Source organism: Dermochelys coriacea, chromosome 1 (assembly GCF_009764565.3).
Source record: "Dermochelys coriacea isolate rDerCor1 chromosome 1, rDerCor1.pri.v4, whole genome shotgun sequence".
Lineage (NCBI taxonomy): Eukaryota > Metazoa > Chordata > Testudines > Dermochelyidae > Dermochelys > Dermochelys coriacea.
The window spans coordinates 305149064-305168345 of NC_050068.2; the positions used below are offsets into that span (position 1 = coordinate 305149064).

General features: G+C 40.3%; 1 long non-coding RNA gene across 1 annotated transcript; it reads left to right on the forward strand.

Annotated features, from left to right (window-relative positions):
* The first annotated feature begins 2766 nt into the window (after nucleotides 1-2766).
* On the forward strand, nucleotides 2767-16759 carry LOC122456359. Its single transcript, XR_006275252.1, has 3 exons — nucleotides 2767-9396; nucleotides 14775-14921; nucleotides 16596-16759. It is a non-coding gene; the product is annotated as an uncharacterized LOC122456359 (long non-coding RNA).
* The last annotated feature ends 2523 nt before the right edge of the window (nucleotides 16760-19282 follow it).

The window sequence follows — 19282 nt, forward strand, 5'->3', positions numbered from 1 at the left end:
AAAAAATACTGAATTCCTGTTTTCCTTATTTTTTGAATGTTGTACATTTTATAGTGCTTTCTTATTAATGCCTTTGTTTTAAAAATGGGGCATAGAGACTCCTGATCTCAGCAAATATCTTAGCGAGTATACTTTTGCTTTGGGGCAAGCACAACTTAATATTCATAAATCTTGGAATGCAGAGGCAGAACGTGAAGAGAATCAATGTGGATTCTCAAGCATTAGGTACTGGGGCTAAATATCTGATGTGAACAACTTATCAGAGGATTGGCAACATTATTAAAGTATCATGTAAGAACCAAGGTATCTCTAAGTTTCAAAAATCCATGGAAAGAAGAACTCCAGTACTAGTTGACATTTCAATAAAATATGGCTAAGAAGAAAATACCATGTATAAAGAGATCTCAGTAGACTAGGTTGAATGAAACAATAAAGTAGAAGCCAAAGCAATAAAATAAAAATAGATCCTTATGGATGAAGCTTGAAATATGAAAATCAATTAAAGCCAGTTTTTAAAATGAAATGCAATTAGACAATTTTATGAGAGGCACAACAAATTGCATCTCTTTGTGGATGGGTGCATGGGTGTGTGTCTTTTTAAAAATTAATATTTTATTTATTTTTGATTGCTAGAAGTCTCAATAGGTGTGCACCTCAATAGGTGCTCTGGGTGCTTTTTAGATAAATTAGCATTAACAATATCAATCATGCAATCTAATACCATGAATTGCTTCTCCCACTTCAAAGAACAGATAAACATCCAAGAGCAAATATAGCATAAATAAAACAAAACAGCCCGTAGCAAACATAATAGATCCCTCCAACCCGACCCCTTCCCAAAAACCTGGGGAAAACTATGGGCTTTGCAACATAACCAAAGGTTAACACATCCAGGCTGAGGCACAAAGGGGCAAGTTCCAAAGGGGAGGATCTCTTATGGAAAATGCCCTGCCAGCAACTAGCTCTCTTTTGTATTGAGGGGCCTCCGTATCAAGCATTTTGACTGAGCTGAACTGTGACAGCATCAAATGGGGACAGAAGCAATCTCCCAGGCAGCCAGACCCCAAACTATTTAAGACTGTATAGGCTAAAGCCTATGGAATCTTCAGTTCCACCTGGAAACTTACTGGGATCCAGTGTAGATTCCTGGTGAGGCAGCATTAGGAACAGCTTTAGTTTGGGCTGTTCGAGGTAGGGGTGGAGCTGAGTAATGTGGTTGACCTGGCAGTCAGCATTAGCAAGAAACAAGACTATTCCCAACTTCTACAGGTTAATCAGGTTTATTCTAGAACATATTCTGAACCCAGAGGAGATCCTGAGCCTGCTCTGCTTTACCTTAAGGACTGTCCTGGTGTGACTGCATGGTGAAGCCTGAGCCCAAGCCCTGTTCTAGGGTTGCAAATAAACTGATGGGCTGGAGTTATTCTGGCCACTTTGCACCACTCAGGATTCTGGCTGGAAATAGCCAATGAGAATTCCTAGTGCAATCCCATTGCAATCAGTTTGCATGTATAACTGCTGTTCAATGTGTGTTACGTGTTCCCTTCTGTGCCTGATCCACGAAGGATAGGGGTTTGCTACAAGCAGGGGATAATGCCACAATCCTGCAAACATATAAGCATGATTGAAGCCTTAGCCCCTTAGCTTAAGTGCATGCTATGGAACTTCTGAGTTCAATCTTCCCTGACTACCAAGATGATGGTTGTTATACACAAGCATAGGTGATTGGAATTTTAAAGAATTCTGCTGAAGATGAGCAAGGAGGAATAGAATCTTTCTTTCTCTCTTAGCTGTGTTCATTCTGCAGGTCCACTGCATAAAAAGCAGTAAAAGCTTTTTGTCACTAAAGTCAGCAGGTACAACTCAGAAAAGGAACATCTCCATGGAATAAAATAGCTATTTTTACAGAGTCATGGCCACTTTTCATAGTAGAAACAAAGTTTAAGAAGCGCAAGACTTACCTGTTGTTTCAGGCCTTTTAATTCTGGCAGTGGTTTATTGGTGTTAGCTGAGGCAAGGTTTTGAAGGTATCTGCTCTTTTGGCCTGCGCTGTTTTTTTGATAGCTGATTTTAGTTGCTTGTATTTGTGCATAGATTTGGTTTTGGTGTGCACTTTATAAAGGAACATTTAAATAAATATACATCAAATAATAGATTTTTTTCATGGCACCTGCTTCACAGATGTTGGTATTATTAAGGTGATAAACTGTAATTACTCTGTGAAGGCAATATTTGGATGTAAGTAGGCGAAACATGACTCGTAAATGTGTGCACAGAACCATTTTACAGTCCTGGTAAAGATCATATTATATTTGATTCAAAATAAGGTAGGCAACATCTACACCACCTTCATCTTTTAAATCAGTGGCACTTAGCTATAGAATGGTGTCCCAGAGAGGCAAAAAAATGAATCTGTGCATTTCTTATCTGCCTCTCTTAACTGTGATACTCAGTTTTTATTTTAAATTATTATTTTTCCTTAGGACACTACCACACCATTGTGAAACTTTGGAAGAAAGCCCCATACAGTGTAAGAGACTGTGGTTGACTATTGCTGCTTCAAATTATTTATGAGTAGACATTTTGGATGAGCTTTTGAGAGGTATGTCTAGAAGCACAAAACTCTCAACCCAGCATGAGGGGAAGCTCAGCTAATCTCCTGATTCCAATCTAAGCCATTGTCAGAGCTGATGTGACCCTCAAGTAACTTTAAAAAGAACAGGAGGACTTGTGGCACCTTAGAGGCTAACACATTTATTGGAGCATCAGCTTTCGTGGGCTACGGCTCACTTTGTCGGATGCATTCCGATGAAGTGGGCTGTAGCTCACGAAAGCTGATGCTCCAATAAACGTGTTAGCCTCTAAGGTGCCACAAGTCCTCCTGTTCTTTTTGTGGATCCAGACTAACCACGGCTGCTCCTCTGGAACCTGTCAAGAAACTTTGACTGCCAGCAGCCTGTCCCCAGCTGCCTATGGAATCCCTGCTGTGCTGCAGCCTTCCCCTGCTTCCTGGTGAGTCCTGCCCATTCCCCAGACCAGCCCCTTGTGCCAGAATCTGGGGCGCAGGCACAGAGAGCCGTGAAAGCTGGCTTGGATAAAGCTTGTACCCGAGGAAGGTCTCCCCTGGACAAATCCAGGGTGCTACTGGTTATTTTATGCTCTCACGGCAGCATAAATAAGCCATAGTGGCGGGGATAATCTCACCCTTTGCGCCTATATTCTGTGTGCCAAGGGCCACTCTTCTATTTTAAAAAAAAACAAAATATCACTGCAGGCAAAATTCTGCCCCTCAGTTACTTATGCAGTAAGGAGTTGCATGCACATTTCAAAAGGAACAATTTGCTCCTTTGTGAGACAGACAGATTTGCTGAATTTACAATATTATATATTATTTTAAAGTAAAATACACATTTAGTAGATTAGAATCTATAAAAATTATGATTTCAGATCTTTCAAAACAATGGTTGTGTGTTGAGGAACTAAGAATACTGTAGGAGGGAAACAACTTATCAAAATCTTTGTATGCATAAAATGTAAATGGATTAATAAATATCATATGCTCGTGATATAAGATTGGTAAATTTCTAACTGATTACTGTGCTTTCTGTGTTGCATTACATTTCACTCATCATGTTTTAAGCTTCTCCTAAATTAAAAGTAAAAAGTGCAGCAATTGGATGCTCTTTGAGGGTCCAACATTATGTTGTTGTGATGACCACAGTTGTAAGACATGTAAATGGGATTGCTCACCAAAAAGTTCTAGTTCTTAAAGACATCGGGGCGTCTTTACCAATTTTGCCGCCCCAAGCAGTTGCCACCGAATTGCTGCCGCCGCAACAGCAGCGGAGTTGCCGCTGAAAGCTGTGGCAGCGGGAAGTGTTGCTGCCGAATTGCCGCCACGGGACACGGACTGTCGCCCCATTCTAAATGCCGCCCTAAGCACCTGCTTGGAAAGCTGGTGGCTGGAGCCGGCCCTGGAAGACATCATGCCATTTCCCTGGCATTATTGGTCTTTGACATCATATTGGGAGTTATTCACTAAATTTATTTCAATATTTTGTCTTAGGGTAGTGTTCAGTAGTCCCCCTAAGTGACTTAGGAGCCTATATCTCATTTTCAAAGCTGACTTTAGTCTATTGTTTTAAACCTCCAGTTATTGGTTTTAAGCTCTTAAGTGTCTAAGTCACCTTTGAAAATGAGACTTAAGTGACATAGGCCTGGTCTACGCTATAAACTTACATCCGTATAACTGCATTATTTAAGAGGTGAAAAATCCACACCCCAGGCAATGCAGTTGTACTGACTTAACCCGCAGTATAGACAGAACTGGTCGATGGGAGGGCTTCTCACATAGCTACCACCTCTTGTGGAGGTGGATTAACTATGCCGATGGGAGCTGCTTTTTTCAATCTACAGAGTAGCGTCTTCACAGAGGCACTACAACGGGGCAGCTGCACCAGAGCAGCATTTTTAAGTGTAGACCTGCCCTTAGCAGCCTGAGCTTTTGAAACTGTTACCCTATACACATAGCAAATAAGTAGTTTTTACTGTTGTGAGAATTGGCCACAGAAACAATGCAGTGTTCCATAATTATATATGCATTTCCACCAGACATTAGAGCCTTTGTTTTATTATGGCAGTTTTTAACAAAAATGGAGAAAAATATCAAGATTATGGGCATAAGTTTCTTGTTTTAGTGCAACTAACTTCAAAATTTGCTTGAGCTATGTATTGGTGGACAGATTTGACTGTAGCATTTGCTGACTAAACTCTGCAAACCCGAGATAATTCTTAGTTTTTTTCAATATATTGACTAAAATATTTTGAATTTTGAAAATTTTTGATGAAAAGGGAACATTTTTTTCAGGAAAATTGTTTCCATTTTTACCAGCTCTTGTTCTCTGTGAAATCTGTACAATTCTTATCATGTCTACCAACCCACATGCAAAATTCATGGATAATTTTTTAAAAAGCAATGTAAGTCACAGAATCCATGAAAACAATGAAGACTTATGAATCTCATAAATAGACTGAGTCTCTTTTGGAGAAAATACAACAAATTGCCTTGATGGCAATGCAAAGGTGAGTAAAATTTGCACAGTGCAATCCAGATATAATGGGTAGATTCTTGGCTAGAATGAATAAGCATAGCTCCACTGAAATAAATGGAGCAATGTTAATTTGCACCCACAGAGAATTTGGACCACCAGTTGGTGATTGGAATCAGGTAAATAAGTCAAAATCAATATTGCTGATTGTTATGATTGATCCTTTCTAGGAACCTGAAACTAAGTAACATAGGTGCTGGGGGTGCTCCCACAGCCCCTAGCTGAAAATTGATTCCACTATATACATGGTTTATAGTTTGGTTCAATGGCTCTCAGCACCCCCACTATACAAATTGTTCCAGCACCCCTGCTAAGTAAGTGTAGGGAATGATCCTGAACATTTAGGAAATTATTTAAGAATAGTTTCTTAATTTAAAAACATTATTCCTGTAATGTTAACAAGGCCACAATAGGTCCATTATCTGGCAGGCAAATGCCAGTCACAGATATATGATAATGGTGAACAACTTTTGAAACATAACCCAAAATGTTAAAACTACTACATAAGTTTAAAATAATCCTGTCTTCAGAAAAGATGTCAGACTCCCAGGTCCATAGAAATTTCATAATTTTGGATCCCATAGTCCTAGAGTTGTAAATCATTTAATAAATGGGCCAAATCACTTGTTTCCTTCAGTCAACTCTAGGTGGCAACATAGAAATAACACAATTGGGAGCAGTATCTGAAGAGAACACTGGATGGCCTTCTATAGCTGGTTCATAGGGTTATTCCCTGTTGCCTCCCAGTCCTCACCCCTTGATCTGCTTCCAGCCCCTTCTTTGCTAGGGTTATGTTTGCGCAAGTACCTGGGATAATCCATATTCAGTCCAATTTTCAAAATCATCTTTAATGTATTTCAACCTATGAATTTTATGCATTATTTACAACAGAGAGTTCAGCATACAGGGTTCAGCCAGTATAAGGACACCCCTTTTCTCAGAAACATGGTTCTATACATTCCACTGACTCTACACCACCTGGGAATTCTTCTTACATAAGGGGTGCCAGTTAAACCCACTCTCTGATGCCAGAGCAGACCAGAAAACCAGGCCTAGGGAGTTTAAGTGACTTACAAAACTGTATGTATGCCAGCCTCTTATCTACTAGGTCACAGCATGTCTCATACACATTGATTCAAATTTCTGTAGTTAATTAGGTCAGCGGTGAAATGAAGATAAGGAAATCTACATACTTTTGAGATCTACAGATGGAAAACACTAGAAAAAAGGCAAAGTGTGAGTAACATTTTTCAGAAGGGGTAACAGAGAAGGCCAGTAACTTAGTTAGGAAACACTATAGTCTCCAGGCTATACGTGAGAGACGTACAATAGCTTCTAGTCTGAAAATTTGCATTTGCTTTGTAGTTCTTACCAACCTTTGGGGTGAAGATAGGTTGCACTGTGGCTGCATGTATGGCATACCAAGGGCACATATGTGTCTTGTCACACATGCATGAAATGAGGTCAGGGTCAATGGATGTCATTATCAGTTTACTCAGCCCTTCACTGTAATAGTCTGGTAACCCATCCATCCTAGTTACTGACGGCATCAACAAAATCTAAACAATTGAAAGCAAGGAAAGGAATAATTAAGGACATAAAAAGTCTTACGCTGCCCACATAATAAACAAATACACTAGCAAGTATTAAAAAATGAAAATTTTATCAGAACTCAGAGGTTTCAATGAACATGTCTGGGCTTATTCCTGCAACCCTTAATCAGACAAACCACCTTTATTCACAGTTGTAGTTCTGTTGATGTCAACTAGTCATGTCTTTAACTGTTGAAGGATTATGCCCTACATTTATCTATAGTTTCAAGTTCCTAGAAAGGATCAATAATAATTTGCTACAGTGATTTTTGAAATATTTTCTTAGTTGCCTGATTCCAATCACAGGCAAATTTTCACTCAATATTTAGAGATATCTTCCTCTTCAACTTACTTTTTCTTCTACAAAACCAAAACTAATAGAATAAAAATATAAAAAGTCATATATGTTTGACATTCTCTATTTTCTTATTTCATAATCTCAGGGATCCAATGGATAATACCTAATCTTGTTCCACATAGACTGTTTCTTATTTGGAGGATTCTATTTCAAGACATAAGGGGCATGTCAGCAATCAGCACTTATTCCACCAAAACGCTGTTGTGGCCTGAAGCTTCATTAGCTTTTCCATAAAGGTCCTTCCATACTAGGAAATACCCTTTAACAAGGCTTCCAGGACAGTGAGAGTCCTGGCAATACAGCATAGAGTTGCTACCTAGGGGCCTAAACCAGAGGTTAGGGACCCCACTGCCAATAGTAAGGCACAGAGACCTCATATGGGTGGCCTTGTATCCTTATCAGACCCTTTAAATTAGCATGTCTCAAGGGATCTGAGATATCATTTAGTGGTATTCTCAGGGTAGAAGTGCTGCCAACTCTTCATAGAACAGGCTTGTGGATGGGATAGCAGGAAACCCCATTTCCCCAAATGGAAAACTCCTTGAGGATAATGTTAATAATTTCCTCCTCTAAATCCGCCTCCTGCAATCTGGTCCAGGGTCTTAAAAATTACTGGAAAACATAATTTCTTAATTGCTTAGGGTTTTTTCAACAAAATACATTATATGTTCAAAACCCGTTACCATAATATTCTATAGCCATCATTTCTTTTGATCTGGACATCCACAGTAATAGATCCCCAAACACAGTTCATAATTCTTTCTTGAAAGAAAGGTTCAGTGACTACAAGACTTGCAGGATGGCTAGTTCTGCCACTCTCTCCTGCCAAAATGTGACAGGCACAGCAGGATTGGATGGAGGTTTGGCCTTTGGGTAATTTTCTAGCTCTGCTCCTGTTCTTTATTTTCCAACAGCAGCCAATAATTATGATAATATTTTACATATATATAGAACTTTTCATCCCAAAAGATCACAAAGTGCTTTACAAACTCAGACTTGATTGTGGCAAATAGCCAGAGGTCTGCCTCCAGGGTAGTGGGGAGCTCACTACTCCAAGAACTCCTAAGAGCTTTGGAAAATGCAGCATGAACCTGCTTGCTGCATCACCCGTAGACCGGGTGTGGTGTTTGTTCCTTATCTGCTTGGCTAGTGCCAAGGGTTGGATTGGAAAGGACTCTGACTCAGCATCCTCTCCCTCCCCTTTACAGAGACTGGAGCTGATGGTGGAGTTAGCCCAATGGAATCCTTGGGCTCACTGAGTTCCAGCACTCCCATTGTGACCAGCTCAATGTAAGGGATACAAATATTGGAGGGACGTGTAGAGGAGCTACAATATGGCTCTAAATGCACCCAGACCCACTGAAATACAGCCACCTCTGGGACAGAGAGCTTTAGTCAACTGGTGCACAACAAGTGCTTGATGGGATAGGTCTCCCAGACCTTAGGTTGTAAGTACTTTGAATCAATGACTCTGTCTTCCTCTGTTTGTATGGTGTCTGGCACAATATGGCCCTGATCAGCATCATGGTATCTGGGTACTATAGTAGTATAAATAATAATAATAATAATACATGAAATCCATATTCAACTTTAAATTGATTAAATTCTGCCCAGCTGCAGATATAAAATATTATCTGTAGCCAACACACCCGTTCAAACATGCAGAGAAATTTCTATCATTAATAGTATTGATTGATAATTTTAAAAGTATTTTGGATTGTGAGTTTTCTGATCAGATAGCACTAGCAGCACCTACAATAATCAAGGTATTATGTGGCATACATTATTTTAAAATTAATGTGGGGTTTAGGCTGCCCAAGCTGCAAATAATACATAGTTGATCTAATAAGCCTTCTGTTGTTCTTGTAGCTCAGCCAATTACTTAGTTTTAATGGAAATATTAGAATAAGTATCACGGTTGTATTTTACTGGAAGCAATTTTCATCATGACGTATTTAAATCAAGTATCTAATGACAACATTTTGGCGAATAATTTAGTTACATGGTCTGATTTAAGACTGCCATGTTGATGACCGCCTATCAATTAACATTTACATGTTTTAATGGTACTTTCAAATCAATCAATATAAAAGTTTTCCCTTTATTGATCTTTGAAATCCTGAAAATTATTCATCTAAATTCTTGATTCCCTTTTGACTGCTTCTGTAATTTTAAAGATAACTTTAGTCAGCTGGAAAGTGTCTGTTAAAAGAGAATAGCTCAACTGAAACAAATTCCTCTTGCTTTTGTCTCCAAGTCAACTGCACTGTGAAAGAACATGAAATGTGCATGCGCTGCTTGAGAGGGTTGCAGAAGAAGATAAGGTGCAATCTGACGGGTAACTAACAACTTCATAGTACAGCAAATATTCCAAATGGGAAAAGGCTGTTGGTTGAGAAACAACAAGTAAAACAAGTCTTCAGGTTAAAAAAAAAAAAAAGTATATTAATTTTTCATGTGAATTATCTTCATAATCTCCTTAAGAGCTGCTATTAGAAGGTGAATTCTGCTGCATGAAGAAACTAATGGTTTCCCCAGGGTATGAAATGATATTCAATGGCAGTATATGTGAGAAGAGGAAAAAACACCTCTCACTTTAATCGGTGATATTAATTAAATTTCTGGTATTAAGAGTAATATTTCAATATTAAGGGAAATTTTCTAATAATTTACAATCTAATGTGTTTGCTGATTTGTGCTCAAAAACAAAGTTTATTTATGTATTTATTTTGTGCATTGAGTTTGAAAGCTTTGACCATATGCTGCATATTAAAAATCAAATTAGGGATATGTTCCTGTTTTCAATTGTATTAAGTGTTGCCATGCATCTTACACTTATAACTAAATATTGGTAGATAATGCCAGCTTTCAGAAAAGTTCCCAAATTGCAATCAGGTTCTGAAAAAAATAGGCTAAAAAAACTTTCTGTATTCAGTCTTTGTTTTCACTGTTTTCTTATGGACGACATTTTCAAAGACACAAACTAATTTATGAAAAATTGCACATCTACATGTGTGCATATAATTATAACAGACACTTTTGGGTATAGGCCTGATCCCAGGCCCACTGAAGTCAATGGAAAGCCTCCCATTCATTTCAGTGGCCTTTGGATCAGGCCCTATCTGCATACACAAAATACTGCAAATTATTATTATTAATTATTTGTATTATCATGGACCCTACATTAATACTTGGATATATAAACTGATGTTTAAGCATCTAATTTCTCCCTTACATGCACACATTTGTGGGCACAGTGGCTAGGCAAATTAGGCCTGTAGTTTTGTGCAAGGACCAAAGGGGCTCCTGGGGGGATGCTAACTGGACCTTTTCATTTTGGTATATGTGTCACATGTATTTAAGTTCCCCAGTTGGTCCTTATAAATTGAAACTGTTGGTGTGGCTTTGGCAGGAGAATAATTTGGGACCACGCTGAGTTTTACAATTTGATTAAATAAAAAAAAAAGCTTATTTTAAATGAGCAATTGCAAAATTTAAATTTAAGAAATAATGCTCCTGAACTGTATTCTATTCATCCCATTTTGACACCAAGGACCCTTTTTACCCCCTCTCAAAATACCGGGATAAGGAAAAGACTATACAGATTGAACTATAGGGAAAAAATTAGTACTACTGCTGTCACCTGCTTACTCTATAGATTAGGTTTGGTGCATCCTGAACAGGCCCCTGAAAACTTGAGTGTTCTGTGGTCCAGTATGCAAATTTGTTTTTGTGGCAAATTTTAATGCCCGAATATAATGTGCCATAAAGTACAACTGGAAATGGCCATAGGATCAGACCCTGTTTTCATTTACATTGATCTAAAGCCACTGGTTTCAGTGGAGTCACTCCAAATTAACAATGCTGTACCCGAGATGAGAATCTGCACTACATGCTATTTTCTTAATTATACACACACGTAATTTCAGGTTTAATTAATTAGTGTTGCATAATGTATTAAAAGGAACATATGCCATGTCAGTGTTTTAATCCACTGACCCGAACCAGGGGTGCTGAAAGAAGACTCATTCAGAACAAGTCTTCTTTATGCAATCTCATTTGAAATATGACTTTGAATTTTTTAGTTTTCCAAAAGTGGTGGCTGAATGGGGAGGGAGGTGGAGAAGAAAAGTGACCAAAAGTCGTATACATTTTGCCTCAGTTTAGCTAACTGTGCATATAGTTCCTAATGGACACCTGACAACACCTCCATGAAATATCTTCATAGTCTAAGCAGAGCTGCAGGCAATCAATCAGTGCCCAAGATGATTTACTTACACTCTTGTCCCTACAGGTGTTTCTCCAGAGTAGGAATGAGGTATGTTGGCCAGCCAAACCTATTGCTTATGTTGTACATGTTCTGTGGATAAATAGAGGATTTCAGTTTGCTGTGCTGTTAATTCTTTCATCTATTCAAGAATACTATTTTTTAAACAGCCCTTTGATATAGATGTTGACTTAATCTAAGCATTTAGTCAAGTTCCAGACACAAAAATAAATTATAAAAGAACAAGTTTGCTTATAAAACAACTTATAAATCACCCTCTAGTTAGTTTAGATTAGAAAACCTCCAGTAACTGAATTAGAGAGCATACGAAAATTTCTGCTGCTGTTACTGTTCTGTCCAGAGTCATCAGAGACCTGCCAGTGAAACACCTCCTGAAGAATAGTATATGATCAGTGCAGAATGCTAACAGGAGAATACCAATGATATTAAACACCACCACGGGCCAACAGTCCATACCTCATCCTCTACTTAATGAATGAACTGTGAAAAGCTATTGTACAACTTACAAGAACTGAAAAGAGGAGCCACTTTCATTCAATTTTTCCTTCTTCTTTTCTAAATGCACTGTAAATCTGACTACTGAACAATCAAATCAGTAGAACATACCAGAGGAACCAGCATGACATTCATTTATTGCACTGATGTGAACAAAAGCATTATCTTGTTTTTCTCAGAAGATTATTTATTTTTGGAGAATAATTCGTTTTAATTATGGGTGGTGCACTATGGTAGAGACTAAAGGAATGGAGAAAGTATAATGAAGTACCATAAACAAAGTCATGAGTAGTGCTGGTTGAAAATTTTCCATCAAACTGTTTTCACTAGAAAATTGGATTTTCAACCAAATGCATTTTTTCACTAAACATGTCTGCTTTCCATGGAAAATTTCAATATGTTGTCAAAAAAACAAGATGCTTGAAAATTGAAATATTTGAATTCAGATACCTTGGCATGGTGCCTTATGAGAATTATAGGTCAGTGTCATCATGTCCCCATTTTCCTTGATGAGCAAGGCTCCCCCAACCAGTCTGCATCTCCCACAATGCACTATAGCAAGGCACTCCTGTATTGCAACTTCTTCCTCTCACTATGAGGGGAGATCATGGTTCATCATTGGAGATGTATTCCGACCTGGAAACCGACCTATAGAGGAAATAGGAATATGAGGCAACTACAACGCTCATCAGGCATTTTCTAACTGAAATATTTTGTTTTTTGCCAAAATATTTCAGTTTCTGATATTTTGTCAAAAACTTAGAATTTTCCATGAAGATAAAAGGCCATTTTCTGACCAGCTCTAATATGAAATTTTATTTTTGTCAGACATCTCTAAATAGTACTCCTCCTTTCCTTCCTAGCCATCAAGAAAGTAAATCATAAAAAATAGATTTGTTAGAATCCAATCTCACGTGTCCCCCAAGAATGACACTTCTGTCCTTACTGGCATTTAGCAAATACTGAAGGCAGGTCAACATAAATGATCTTACTGTAACTATTATTATTTTCTGACAAGAGACACAGAAGAAATAATTCAATATAAATAGGTCCGGATAAAAATAGGTCTGCTCTTTGATGAAAGATTAGGTTTCTGAGTAAACTATTTTTCAGGGGGAAAGTGTCTTTCTTGCAGAAGATTTCACATTTTCTTAAAAAAAAATGAAGTGGGCAAAAAAAATTGGTTTTTGACAAAAAGTCAGAATTTTCTCCAGAGGAAAACACATTTTCCAAACAACTCTAAATATAAACTCTTGTAAATAAAAATGAACAGCCATTTTACAGCTTATGAGACCTGAGGAATCATGTCTTCCTTTCCTTCTTTCTAACCCACTGCAAGTTGCACTACCGGAAACTTAATTAGTTTATTCGATTAACTTTAACTGAAATTAATTGAACTATTTTACATTTAAAGCAGTAGAACATGTCTCATACCTTAATTATGTAACCTTCTGCCTGTCAGAGTTGGCAGCAACAAGGGCCGGGTTCAGTATCTAGGGCTTCCATTCCAATAACACAATGCAAAACCGGCTCGAGCCCCCACCCAGTGACCTGGGACAAATACATACCACCCTCGCTGGGCGCCTCCAAGAGGCAATACTTCCCATCTCGCAAGCACAGAGTCTGAGCATAGCAAAGCCTTTTAATAACAGAGAGAAACAATGTGGCAATATGTTGGGGAAACACCACCACCAGGATTCATAACACAACCCATGAGCAAAAAACCCACCCCAAGAAAATCGGGGCATGTCCTTTCCCTTTGGTTCTTGAGTCCAGCAACCCAAAATCACCCAAAGTCTCAAAAGTCCAACACCCCAAAAGTCTCTGTCCCTGGTCAGTGCAGTCCCAGAGTTCAAAAGTTTATCTGCAGAGTTTTACCTCCCAACCTGGGTGGAGATGGGGGGGTTAAGGGACACCTTACGTGGTTCAAAGCCGATTGCCCCACCTCTCCATGGGGCTGTGCTCCACCTACCATCCCACGAATCGCTCCGCTCTGCCAGCTGCCCCCAGGAGCTGCTCCAGGCATCCCACAAACTGCTCCGCTCCACCAGCAGCTCTGCCAGCTGTTCCATGAGCCGCTACAGCCATCCCGTGAACTACACTGCTCCACTCTGCTCTGCCAGACATCCCGCAAACTGCTCTGCAATACATCTTCAGGCTCCCCCACTACTTAACACAACACTCAGTGATTTCAGCTTGTAGTAGAGGAGCCTCAGTGCTGGTGCACCGTTGGCCCAAAGTGAATTCAGCTCAGCAGCCTGTAACTAGATTCCTAATAGAATCAAAATTAGCTCTGATATTCCACACTGAAGAGAGAAAGTAGTACAATTAGCAGGTAAGGCTCTCACCATAGAGCCTATACCACCAGGTATTAATACCTATCCCCAACCTTTCTCCATTCACTGGATTTTGGAACCCATGACCCTTGCCAGCAAGTGCTGCTTAATTGATGGTGAGTCCCTCCATCATAACAAAAGGCCAAGTACAGTTCCACTGTCCTTGATTCACATAATCAGGATAATAACAGTTTATTCCTGCCCCAATAACAGAGAAACTGGGGCTCTTACAGCAGCCAAAGTGACCATCTAGGTGGGGTGGATGTGCCTATGCAAATGAGATCAGCCCCTGAAGTTCTTTTCCACAACCCGCCATGACTCACTACCAGATGTCAGGGTAGAGCTCATCCTGACTCTGCTTACAATTAATTCCAGTGCTAGAACAGAACTGCTACAGATCTACAAATCTTTCATATCATACAGAAGGTCTGCTCTTCCCTCACTGAGAAAATCTTTGTGTCTGCTGATGAACGTGGAAAAATATCAAGATATGCATATAAAATACTTAAGTAACTGCGAGCCTTACTTTTGTAATATATTTTAGTCCTACTCCCTCCATATTGTTCAGTTTTCTCACTTGTATTGTCTGCAATTTAGACCCTGATCCTTCAATAAGCACCAGTACAGGCAGGTCCATGTGTGCCTATACAGAGTCTCATTAAAGTCAAGGAGTCTCTTTGGAGGACTGAAGACGATGGAAAGCCTCCCATTGACTTTCGGTCAGGCTGGGACCAATCAGAGTAGGTAAGCACTATGTAATGTATGCATTCATGATAAGCAGGTATTTTAATACCTGGAATAACAGTATAAAAATCCACATAACCATTTGGTGTGCAAGTTACATCTGCCCTTTTGCTTTGTTGTCTAGTGCTTTGTGTTGGGCTGATTGTGTCTCTCCCCATTTATGAGTCTTTATTTTAGTCTTGCTATGTTTTGAAATTGAGACTCTCTCAGTTCTATTTACACACAGAAGTAAAAGCCCATGTAGTGCCCTGAACATGTGAGTAAGGGTTTCAGGATTAGTCCCATACTTTTCACAGCAAAAGTGACATACAAGCAAACCCAATTGTACAGAAAGACTTTGAATAACAATGCTAGGGATAGTGTTTTCAATTTTTAAATAGTCTGGGATTTTTTCTGTGATATATCTATTCTTTTTGATGTTAGCGATAACCTTCATATATCGATTTGCCTCCCAGGTGACCTGGTAAATTTTGAGTATATGTTGGTTGTATCTCTATTGAAATGCTGCTTATAGTTCATCCAAGTTATTTTTGCTACACTAATTTATCCCTCCACAAATTATCCCTTGTTAGGGGGAAGAGGGGGGAAAAAAACAGCGAATGAGGAATATTTTCCACTGGTCATTCCAAACCTGTTAGGGACCGTTCCACTTATTCTTCCAAAGCTAATGTTTACCTTTTCTAATACTCCTGACTCTTTTCCTCTGAAGCCCTAATATTTTAAAAGTTTTACTTATCATGTTAAAAGTATTACTATGTCTGTGTGTGTTATGTATTCATCACATGCTCTGATTTCTAGGTTAAATATGAAAACGCGAGAAATCATTTGAAAACATAATGATAAGAATGAAATGTTTGCCAATCTCTTTTAGCATGTGCCTGTCTTATGCACTCTACCTTATTATACGATATCTATGGAAAAATACATACTCATAGAAATATATTGCTATTTTTTAATTGTGACTTTTGCTTCATGAACAAAGTTTTTACTCTATTCAGTAACTATATTCTCCAAATCCTAGTTTTAAAATTATTAAAGGAAAATGAAGTGCAGTGTTTGGGATTTTTGCATAGTCAGTGTTACTTTTGCAAGCCATTAGAACATACTGGAAACTATTTTGGGTAGAAAAAATAAACAAAACCCAAGTTATTTAATTTCAAAGTGGTTATTGTGCACACACAATCTTTCATTCTTAATATAATATTCACATGCATTTTTGATATATGATTGACTTTCCATGCACAGGCATTCAGCAGGAAAGCATATCTCTCCCTCTGCAAAAGAAAGATCCTATTGCAAAGTAATCTACATGGGAAATATTTTTAAGATTGCATGAAAACAGAATTGACCTCTAAAGACCCACTATGGTCTAATGAGTAAAAAATTTCCTTTTAAAAATAAAATCCTATTTTGTATACCTGTACATTCCTCAAACTGCTCTGTGCAATCTCTCTGTACAATTATACTGTTTGATAGACAAAACAAGTTAAACAATTTATTTAAAAATCCATAAATGTAGATATGTATGATTGCCTATTATACTTCCAATACTTCTTATAAACTATTATAAAACTATACATTGAAAAGAAAAAAATTAAACATGAAATTTATATATGAGAATACCTTAGTATTATAAACCTTGTAACAAGTAAGTGGCCATTCTTAAAACTACAGTAGCCACCTGGGGAAGTGAGGAAACAGATGGACACAGCAAGACAGGTATGCAGAAATCACCTACTACAGGACAGGTCCAACAAGGAAAATAACAGAACACCACTGGCCATCACATACAGCCTCCAGCTAAAACCTCTCCAATGATCTACAACTTATCCTGGAAAACGATCCTTCACTCTCACAGACCTTGGGAATTGGCCCTGTCAACACTGGTTCTCCACTTGTGAGGCAACTCCCTTCTCTTCATGTGTCATTATATAATGCCTGCATCTGTAATTTTCACTCCATGCATCTGAAGAAGTGGTTTTTTATCCATGAAAGCGTATGCCCACATAAATCTGTTAGTCTTTAAGGTGCCACTGGACTCCTTGTTGTTTGTACAGAGTACAATAAAATTTCTATAGTGCCCTTTGTGTTAATATCTTGGCAGGGTGGCAGGTTTGTATAATTTTTGGTGGTGCCCAGAAACCACCCCTGCCCAAATTCCGCCCCCCAAACTCTGCCCCCCACCTGCCCAAGGCTCTGGGAGGGAGTATGGCTGGGGGAGGAGGTCTGGGGTGCAGGCCCTAGGCTGGGACAGAGGATTGGGGTGCAGGGTACAAGCTCTGGGACGGAGTTTGGGGATGGGAACGGGTGCGGAGGGAGGGGGTGCAGGTTCTGCGAGGGAGTTTGGGGATGGAGGGGGTACAGAAGGAGGGGGTGAATGGGTGAGGACTGGGGTAAGGGCTGTGGGTGTGGCTGCAGATGAGGGGTTTGGGGTGTGGGAGGGGCTCAGGGCGAGAGTAGGAGTGTGGAGGTGAGGGCTCTGGCTGGGGGGTTTGGGGTATTAGAGAGGCTCAGGGCTGGGGCAGAGGGTTGGGTGCAGGGGGGATGAGGGCTCTGGCTGGGACTGGGGAAAAGGTGTTTGGGGTGTTGGAGGGGCTCAGGGCTAGGATAGAGGGTTGAGGGTGTGTACGGGGGGTGAAAGCTCTGGCTGGGCTCTGGGGTGGGGCAGGGCTGGGGATGAGTTTGGGGTGCAGACAGGCTGCTCCGGGACAGAGGCCAGAGAGGAGGACTTCCCCAAGCCCTTTCCCTGTCAGCAGCAGCGAGCTCTGGGGGAGGAGCCCCCCTTACCCGCCCCCCAAGCAGCTCACTCACCCCCACCACTGTCACTGCATGTGCTCCTAGGGCCCCTCTCAGGTCCAGGAATCTCCCTCGCCTCCCCCGTGGTGGGTGCTGGGGGGTGCTGCGTGTGCCTCCTCCTTTGCTGTTGCCCCTGACTGTAGCCTCACTGGGGCTGAGGGATGGGGCTGCCTCCTTGTCCAGCATAGGGCAGGAGCGGTGATTGTGGGTGGGGGGGAGCCCCTGTGCTGGTGAAGCAGAAAAAGGAAGGGTCTGAGGTAGAAGGGCAGGCTCAGTCAGTCTGCCCTGACAGGGAAGATGTGGGGGACTAGGACTCTGCAGCAGCAGTTGCTGCAGGGAGGCAGCATGGAGCTGGTCGGAAGAGGCAGCCAGGAAGGGAAGAGGCAGAGACAGTGACTCTCTGCTCTGGGGCCCGGGGAGGTGTGTGGGGGCAGCAAGCGGGGCCAGGGGACACTTGGGGGAGGTGCGGGGGGAGGGGTGGCGGGGGAGGTGCGGGGGGGACACCTGGCCCCAAATATTTGTGGAGCTGGGCCCCGGACTCTGAATATTGCTGGTGCCAAGGCACCATGTGGAGATATAACTCACTGCCCCTGTACCTTGGAGCACTTTACAGTGGATAAAGTTAAAATTAGCAACATAGCACTCAATTTCCTAAAGACATTATTTTAGAAAAACTAAGTAAAATCAATGCCTTAAATGTTTGAATTTAAAATCCTAATGACTGGAACTCTCTTTATTTCAACTGGCAATGTGTTTCAAATCTAGTGAACAAAATGGCTGAAGGTTTTATGGATTTATATCATCAGAAAAATGATAGTTTTATCAATTACCAAATTCAGAGTGCATACTGATACCAACAGAAAGCAGATGTGTAAAGTAGGGAAAGCCATACAATGGCCTGTATGTCAAATAATAAAATAAGACTATTTGCATTTCTATAACATGTTCCATATAAGGATCTCAAAGTGCTCACTGTATTAGTTCTGAGGGAACAAAACAAATTATTTACTAATTTGAAGTAATGTGCTGAGAAGAGAAATTTTGTGTATGTACTCAGTGCAACCTTTTTCTAAACCATCTGCCAGTTAGACATGGTAAGGAATGGCTTGTATAGCATGGCTGTGCGCTAGCTAGGCTTGTTGTAAGTGCTTATGTTAACCTCCTTCCCTTGCCTATCTTGCCTGTGGGGCCCAGTCTGGTAGTCTTTCTCAGAGGCTGCCTTAGAGCATGTCTGTTGGACCAGACTCCACACAGAACACAGCCAGAGAAGGAGGAGGTGGTGCCCCCTTTGTAACTTTAGCCCAGCGGGTAGAGCTGTCATCGGCTATCCCTCGATATGAGGATGATGTCTACCAGGAGGAAAAAAGTCATTGATGAGACTTAAGATGGCTGAGGAGTCCAATCCGTGCTCTAGGTTTTTCCACATATATAACAGATGGTTGCTTGGAGAGAACACAACTGATGGACGGGATGCTGTACACTTTCCTTCCTCCTCTGCCATTTATCAAGGCGATTCACTTGAACAAGGCGATTCACTTCAAAATGGGCTGATGCTTGATGTATGA